Here is a 10000-nt window from a genome sequence, read left to right as displayed (position 1 = left end):
CCAGTTGTACAGTCGCCCGGGCACAGGGCTGAGCATGGCACACACACACACCGACACACCACACACAAAGAAACCAGATTCAGAGTTGCCAGTGCAGAGGGCTGGGAACAGCATCTACACACACATATACACACACACACACACCGGATGCACAGTCTCCTGGGCACAGAGCTGAAAATGGCACACACACACACACACACACACACAAACAACTGCTTGCACAGTCGCCAGGACACAGAGATGAGAATCACACACACACACACACACACACACGCACACACACACAAACCTGTTGCACAGTTGCCAGGGCACAGGGCTGAGAATGGCACACACACACACCACTTTCACTGTCATTAAGGCACAGGGTTAAAAACAGCACAAACACACACACACACATATACACTCACATACATACACACACAAACCGCTTGCATAGTCGCCAGGGCACATGGCTGAGAATGGCACACACACACACACACATACACATTAAAGGGTTGCAAAGTTGCCAGGGCACAGGTCTGAGAATGGCACACACAAACACACACACAAACATGCACACAAACTTACAGGTTGCAGAGACTCCAGGACACAGTGCTGATAATTCACACACATACACACACACACACAAAGCAGCTGTACAGTCGCCAAGGCAAAGGGCTCAAAACAGCTCTAACACACACACACATATACATAAATCGGTTTCACAGTCACCAGAGCACAAGCCTGAGCACAGCACACACACACACACGCACACACACAAACTAGTTTCACAGTCGCCAGGGCACAGGGCTGAAAACAGCACACACACACGTAGACAAACTGGTTGCACAGTCGCCAGAGCACAGGGCTGAGAACAGCACACACACACACACACACACACACACAAAGGGTTGCATAGTTGTCAGCACACAGGTCTGAGAATGTCACACACAGACATACGCACACACACACAAACCGGTTGCACAGTCTCCAGGGCACAGGGCTGAGAATTCAAACTTACACACATACACACACACACAAACCTGTTGCACAGTTGCCAGGCCACAGGGTTGAGAACAGCACACACTCACACACACAGACAAACCGGTTGCACAGTGGCCAGGGCACAGGGCTGAAATCAGCACACAAACACACACACAAACACCAGTTACACTGTCACTAAGGCACAGGACTGAAAACAGCACCAACACACACACACACATATACACTCACACACATACACACAAACCTCTTGTACAGTCGCCAGTGCCCAGGAATGAGAACGGAACACACACACACACACACACACACACACACACACACACACCCCAGTTTCACAGTCGCCAGGGCACCGGGCAGAGAAGAACACATACATACACACATACGCACACAAACTGCTTGCACAGTCGTCAGGGCTCAGGGCTGTGAATGGCAAACACAAACACTGACACACACACACACTAACAAACCATTGCACAATCACCAGGGCACAGGGCTGAGAATTCAAACTTACACACACACACATAAAAAAGTTTCACAGTCGCCAGGGCACAGGGCTGAGAACAGCACACACACACACACTTACACAGAAAAACCGCTTGCACAGTCGCTAGGGCACAGGGCTGAGAACGGCGCACACACACACACAGACACACACACAAACAAAGGCACACAATCCAGTTTCACAGTCGCCAGAGCACAGGGCTGAGAACACCACACATACACACACAAACACAAACTGGTTGTTCAGTCATCAGTACACATTGCTGAGAACGGCACACACACACACACACACACACAGTAACACACATACACATAAATCTGTTGCACATTCGCCAGGGCACAGGACCGTGAACAGCAGACACAGAAGCACACACACACACAAACAGGTTGCGCAGTAGCTAGGGCACAGGCCTGAGAACAGAACACACACACACACAAACCAGTTTCACAGTCACCAGAGAACAGGGCAGAGAACAGCACACACACACAAAAACACAGAAAGACACACGTACAAAAAAACGGGTTGCACAGTCGCCAGGGCACAGGGCTGAGAACAGCACACACACACACACACACACATACACACTAAAGGGTTGAAAAGTTGCCAGGGCACAGGCCTGAGAATGGCACACACACACACACACACACACTAACTCACACATACAGGTTGCACAGACTCCAGGACACAGGGCTGATAATTCACACACACACACACACACACACACACACACACAAAGCGGCTGTACAGTCGCCAAGACAAAGGGCTCAAAACAGCTCTAACAAACACACACACACATATACATAAATCGGTGTCACAGTCACCAGAGCACAAGCCTGAACACAGCACACACACACACACGCACACACACAAACTAGTTGCACAGTCGCCAGGGCACAGGGCTGACAACAGCACATGCACACACACACACACATACACAGTAACCGGTTGCACAGTCGCCAAGGGACAGGGCTGAGAACCACAGACACACACACACACACACACATAAACAAAAACCAGTTTCACAGTCGACAGGAAACAGGGCTCAGAACAACACACGCACGCACACACACAAATTAATTGCACAGTCGCCAGGGCACAGGACTGAGAACAGCACACACACACACACAAACCTGTTGAACAGTCGCCTGGGCACAGGGCAGTGAACAGAACAAACACACACACAAACACCCAAACCGGTTGCACAGTTTCCAGGGCACAGGGCTGAGAATAGCACACACACACACACACACATACACAAACTGGTTTCATAGTCGCCAGGTCACGGGGCTGAAAATGGCACACACACACACACAAATACACACAAACCTGTTGCACAGTCACCAGGTTACAGGTCTTAGACCAGGACACATACACACAGATACACACACAAACAGGTTGCACAGTCGCCAGGGCAAAGGGCTGAGAAAAGCACACACACATACACACACACACACACAGAAACTTTCACGCAAACAGGTTGCACAGTCTCCTGGGCACAGAGCTGAAAATGGCACACACACACACACAAACACATACACACAAACAACTGCTTGCACAGTCGCCAGAACACAGAGATGAGAATCACACACACACACACCCACACGCACACACACAAACTAGTTTCACAGTCGCCAGGGCACAGGGCTGAAAACAGCACACACACACGCAGACAAACTGGTTGCACAGTCGCCAGAGCACAGGGCTGAGAACAGCACACACACACACACACACACACAAAGGGTTGCATAGTTGTCAGCAAACAGGTCTGAGAACGTCACACACAGACATACGCACACACACACAAACCGGTTGCACAGTCTCCAGGGCACAGGGCTGAGAATTCAAATTTACAAACATACACACACACACAAACCTGTTGCACAGTTGCCAGGCCACAGGGTTGAGAACAGCACACACTCACACACACAGAGGCAAACGGGTTGCACAGTGGCCAGGTCACAGGGCTGAAATCAGCACACAAATACACACACACAAACACCAGTTACACTGTCACTAAGGCACAGGACTGAAAACAGCACCAACACATACACACATATACACTCACACACATACACACACAAACCTCTTTTACAATCGTCAGTGCCCAGGGCTGAGAACCCAACACACACACACACACACACACACACACACACACACAAACCAGTTTCACAGTCGCCAGGGCACAGTGCTGAGAACAGCACATACAAACACATACACACATACACACACAAACTGCTTGCATAATTGCCAGGGCAAAGGGCTGAGAATGGCACACACAAACACACACACACACAAATGAACAAACCATTGCACAGTTGCCAGGGCACAGGGCTGAAAATGGCACACACACACACTCACAAACCGGTTGCACTGTCACCAGGCAACGGGTCTGAGAACAGCACACACACACACACACACGCACATACACACACACACACACACACACAAAAACCACCTGCACAATCACCACGGCACAGGGTTGAGAACGGCATACACACACTCACACACACACATAAACATACATATAAACTTGTTGCACAGTTGCCAGGGCACAGGGCTGAGAACAGCTGTAACACACACACACACACACAAACTGGTTGTACAGTCGCCAGGGTATAAGGCTGAGAACAGCACACAGACACACACAAAAACACACATGAACAAACCGGTTGCACAGTCGCCAGGTCACAGGGCTGTAAAGAGCACACACTTACACAAACTCACACACACAAATGGTTACACATCGCCAGGACACAGAGATGAGAATCGCGTGCACACACACACACAAAAACCAGTTGCACAGTCAGAAGGGCACATGGCTGAAATCAGCACATACACAGACACACAAACACACCGGTTCCCCAGTTGACAGGACACAAGGCTCAGGATGGCACACAAACCTACACACACATATACAAAAACTGGTTGAACAATCGCCAGGGCAAAGGTTTGAGAACAGCACACACAGACACACACACAGGCATACAGATACTGGTTGAACAATCGCCAGGGAACAGGGCTGATAACAGCACACACACACACACACAAACCTGTTGCACAGTTGCCAGGGCACAGGGCTGAGAACGGCACACACACACACCAGTTACACTGTCACTAAGGCACAGGGCTAAAAACAGCACAAACAGACACACACATATACATTCACATACATACACACACAAACCACTTGCACAGTCGCCAGGGCACATGGCTGAGAATGGCACAGACACACACAAACACACACACACACACACACACACACACACACACACACCAGTTTCACAGTCGCCAGGGCACCGGGCTGAGAAGAACACATACATACACACATACACACACAAACTGCTTGCACAGTCGTCAGGGCTCAGGGCTGTGAATGGCACACAGAAACACTGACACACACACACACACAAACAAACCATTGCACAATCACCAGGGCACAGGGCTGAGAACTCAAACTTACACACACACACACAAACCTGATGCACAGTCGCCAGGGCACAGGGCTGAGAACAGCACACACACACACACTTACACAGAAAAACCGCTTGCACAGTCGCTAGGGCACAGGGCTGAGAACGGCACACACGCACACACACACACACAAACAAAGACACACAATCCGGTTTCACAGTCGCCAGAGCACAGGGCTGAGAACACCACACATACACACACAAACACAAACTGGTTGCGCAGTCATCAGTACACATTGCTGAGAACGGCACAAACACACACAGTAACACACATACACCTAAATCTGTTGCACATTCGCCAGGGCACAGGACCGTGAACAGCAGACACAGAAGCACACACACACACAAACAGGTTGCGCAGTAGCTAGGGCACAGGCCTGAGAACAGAACACACACACACACAAACCAGTTTCACAGTCACCAGAGAACAGGGCAGAGAACAGCACACACACACAAAAACACAGAAAGACACACATACAAAAAAACGGGTTGCACACTCGCCAGGGCACAGGGCTGAGAAGAGCACACACACACACACACACACACACATACACACTAAAGGGTTGCAAAGTTGCCAGGGCACAGGTCTGAGAATGGCACACACACACACAGACACACACACGAACTCACACATACAGGTTGCACAGACTACAGGACACAGGGCTGATAATTCACACACACACACACACACACACACACACACACACACACACACAAAGCGGCTGTACATTCGCCAAGACAAAAGGCTCAAAACAGCTCTAACAAACACACACACACATATACATAAATCGGTACACAGTCACCAGAGCACAAGCCTGACACAGCACACACACACACACGCATACACACAAACTATTTGCTTAGTCGCCAGGGCACAGGGCTGATAACAGCACATGCACACACACACACACACATACACACCAACCGGTTGTACAGTCGCCAAGGGACAGGGCTGAGAACCACAGACACACACACACACACACACATAAACAAAAACCGGTTTCACAGTCGACAGGAAACAGGGCTCAGAACAACACTCACACACCCACACACACAAATTAATTGCACAGTCGCCAGGGCACAGGACTGAGAACAGCACACAAACACACACAGGGACACACAAACGGGTTGCACAGTTTCCAGGACACAGGTCTGAGAATGAAACACACACACACACACACAAACACATAAACCGGTTGTGCACTCACCAAGGCACTGGGCTCAGAACAGCTCGAACACACACACACAGACACACAAACCTTTGCACAGTCGCCAGGCATAGGACTGAGAACAGCACACACACACACACAAACCTGTTGAACAGTCGCCTGGGCACAGGGCAGTGAACAGAACAAACACACACACAAACACCCAAACCGGTTGCACAGTTTCCAGGGCACAGGGCTGAGAATAGCACACACACACACACACACACACACAAACTGGTTTCATAGTCACCAGGGCACGGGGCTGAAAATGGCGCACACACACACACAAATACACACAAACCTGTTGCACAGTCACCAGGTTACAGGTCTTAGACCAGGACACATACACACAGATACACACACAAACAGGTTGCACAGTTGCCAGGACAAAGGGCTGAGAAAAGCACACACACACACACAGAAACATTCACACAAACCAGTTGCACAGTCGCCAGGGGACAGGGTTCAGAACAGCTCTAACACACACACACACACACACACACACACATGCAAACTGATTGCACAGTCTCCAAGGTACAGGGCTGAGACCAGAACACACACACACACACACACACACACACACACACACACACACACAAACCGGTTTCACAGTCGCCAGAGCACAAGCCTGAGAACAACACAGACACACACACGCACAAACACAAATGAGTTGCATGGTCGCCAGCGCACAGGGCTGAGAACAGCACACATACACACAAACACACACACACACACAAAACCAGTTGCACAATTGCCAGGCCTGGGGTTTGAGAATAGTACACACACACACACATATATGCACAAAAACACACAAAAAATGGTTGCACTGTCTCCAGGACACAGGGCTGAGAATTCACACACACACCCAAACAAACCTTTTGCACAGTTGCCAGGGCACAGGGCTGAGTATGGCACACACTCACACATACACACAAACCAGTTGAACCGTTACCAGAGCACAGGGCTAAGAACGGCACACACTCACACACACAAACACACACACAAACCGGTTGCACTGTCACCAGGGCACAGGGCTGACAACAGCACACACACACACACACACACACACATAAACCGTTTGCAGAATCGCCAGGGTACAGGGCTAAGAACTGAACACACACACAGACACAAACCGGTTTTACAGTCACCAGAGAACAAGCCTGAGTCAACACAGACACACACACGCACACACACAAATTAGCTGCACAGTTGCCAGGGCACAGGGCTGAGTATGGCACACACAAACATACACACACACACACACGCGCACACACACAAACCGGTTTCACAGTCTCTAGGGCACAGGGCTGAGAACAGCACATACCCAAACACAAACATACACACACAAACTGCTTGCACAGTTGCCAGGGCAAAGGGCTGAGAACGGCACACACAAACACACACACACACACACACACACACAAACAAACCATTGCACAGTCGCCAGGGCCCAGGGCTGAGAATGGCACACAAACACACACATACACTCATAAACCGGTTGCAGTGTCGCCAGGCCAAAGGGCTGAGAACAGCACACACACACACACACACACACCTACACAAAAAAACTGCTTGCACAGTCTCCAGGGCACAGGGATGAGAACGGCGCACACACACACACATACACACACACACATGAACAAACTAGTTGCATTGTGGCCAGGGCACAGGGCTGAAAACGGCACACACACAAACATAAACACAAACCGGTTTCACAGTCGACAGGAAACAGGGCTCAGAACAGCACACACATACACACACACACAAAACTGTTGCACAGTTTCCAGGGCACAGGATTGAGAACAGCACACACACAGATTCACACACACACATACACAAATACATAAACTGGTTGTGCACTCTCCAAGTCAAAGGGCTCAGATCATTCTAACACACACACACAAACCAATTGCACGGTCACCAGGGTTCATGGCTGAGAACAGAACACATACACACAGAGACATAAACCGGTTTCACAGTCGCCAGAGGACAAGCTCAAACACAAACACACACACACACCACAAACCAGATTCTTTGTAGCCAGGGCACAGGACTGAGAACAGCACACACACACAAACACACACACACACACACACACACTCACACACACACACCAACCGGTTGCACAGTCTCTAGGAAACAGGGCTGAAAAGAGCACACACTTAAACACACTCACACACACAAACGGTTACACAGTCGCCAGGACACAGAGATGAGAATCGTGTGCACACACACACACACACAAACCAGTTGCACAGTCGGAAGGGCACATGGCTGAAATCAGCACACACACAGACACACACACACACCGGTTCCCCAGTTGCCAGGGCATAAGGCTCAGGATGGCACACACACCTACACACACATATACACAACTGGTTGAACAATCGCCAGGGCAAAGGGTTGAGAACAGCACACACACACACACACACAGGCATACAGATACTGGTTGCACAATCGCCAGGGCACAGGGCTGAGAACAGCAACACACACACACACACACACACACACATGAACACAAACCAGTATCAGAGTCGCCAGGGCACAGGGCAGATAACAGCACACACACAGCCACACACACTCAAGCCGGTTTCACAGTTGCCAGACCACAGGGCTGAGATCAGCACTCCCCCCCCCACACACACACAGAAACCTGTACACATTCGCCAGTGTACAGGGCTTAGAACAGCACACACACACACACACACACACACACACACACACACACAAACCGGTTGCACAGTCGCCAGGGTGTAGGGCTTAGAACAGCACGTACACACACATGCACATACACATCCAAACCGCTTACAGAGTCACCAGGGATAAGTCTGAGAATGGCACACACACACACACATGAATATCCGGTTTCACAGTCGCTAGCACAGGGTTGAGAATGGCACACATACACACTCACACACACACATACACAAACACATAAACCAGTTGAGCACTCACCAAGGCTCAGGGCTCAGAACAGCTCGAACACACACACACACACACAGAAACCTTTGCACAGTCGCCAGGCATAGGACTGAGAACAGCACACACACACACACACACAAACCTGTTGAACAGTCGCCTGGGCACAGGGCAGTGAACAGAACAAACACACACACAACACCCAAACCGGTTGTACAGTTTCCAGGGCACAGTGCTGAAAATAGCACAGACACAGACACACACATACACAAACTGGTTTCATAGTCGCCAGGGCACGGGGCTGAAAATGGCACACACACACACACATACACACAAACCTGTTGCACAGTCACCAGGTTACAGGTCTTAGAACAGGACACATACACACAGATACACACACAAACAGGTTGCACAGTTGCCAGGGCAAAGGGCTGAGAAAAGCACACACACACACACACACACACAGAAATATTCACACAAACCGGTTGCACAGTCACCAGGGGACAGGGTTCAGAACAGCTCTAACACACACACACACACACACACACACAAACACACGCAAACTGACTGCACAGTCTCCCGGGTACATGGATGAGAACAGAACACACATACACACACACACACACACACATAAACCAGTTTCACAGTCGCCAGAGCACAAGCCTGAGAACAACACAGACACACACACGCACAAACACAAATGAGTTGCATGGTCGTCAGCGCACAGGGCTGAGAACAGTACACACACACACACACACACACACACACACACACACACACACAAAACCAGTTGTACAATTGCCAGGGCTCGGGTCTGAGAATAGAACACACACACACACACATATATGCACACAAACACACAAAAAATGGTTGCACAGTCTCCAGGACACAGGGCTGAGAATTCACACACACACCCAAAC

This window comes from Bos taurus, chromosome Y (genome assembly GCF_002263795.3).
Source record: "Bos taurus isolate L1 Dominette 01449 registration number 42190680 breed Hereford chromosome Y, ARS-UCD2.0, whole genome shotgun sequence".
In the NCBI taxonomy this organism is placed as follows: Eukaryota; Metazoa; Chordata; class Mammalia; order Artiodactyla; family Bovidae; genus Bos; species Bos taurus.
Note: the sequence above shows the minus strand (reverse complement) of the source record.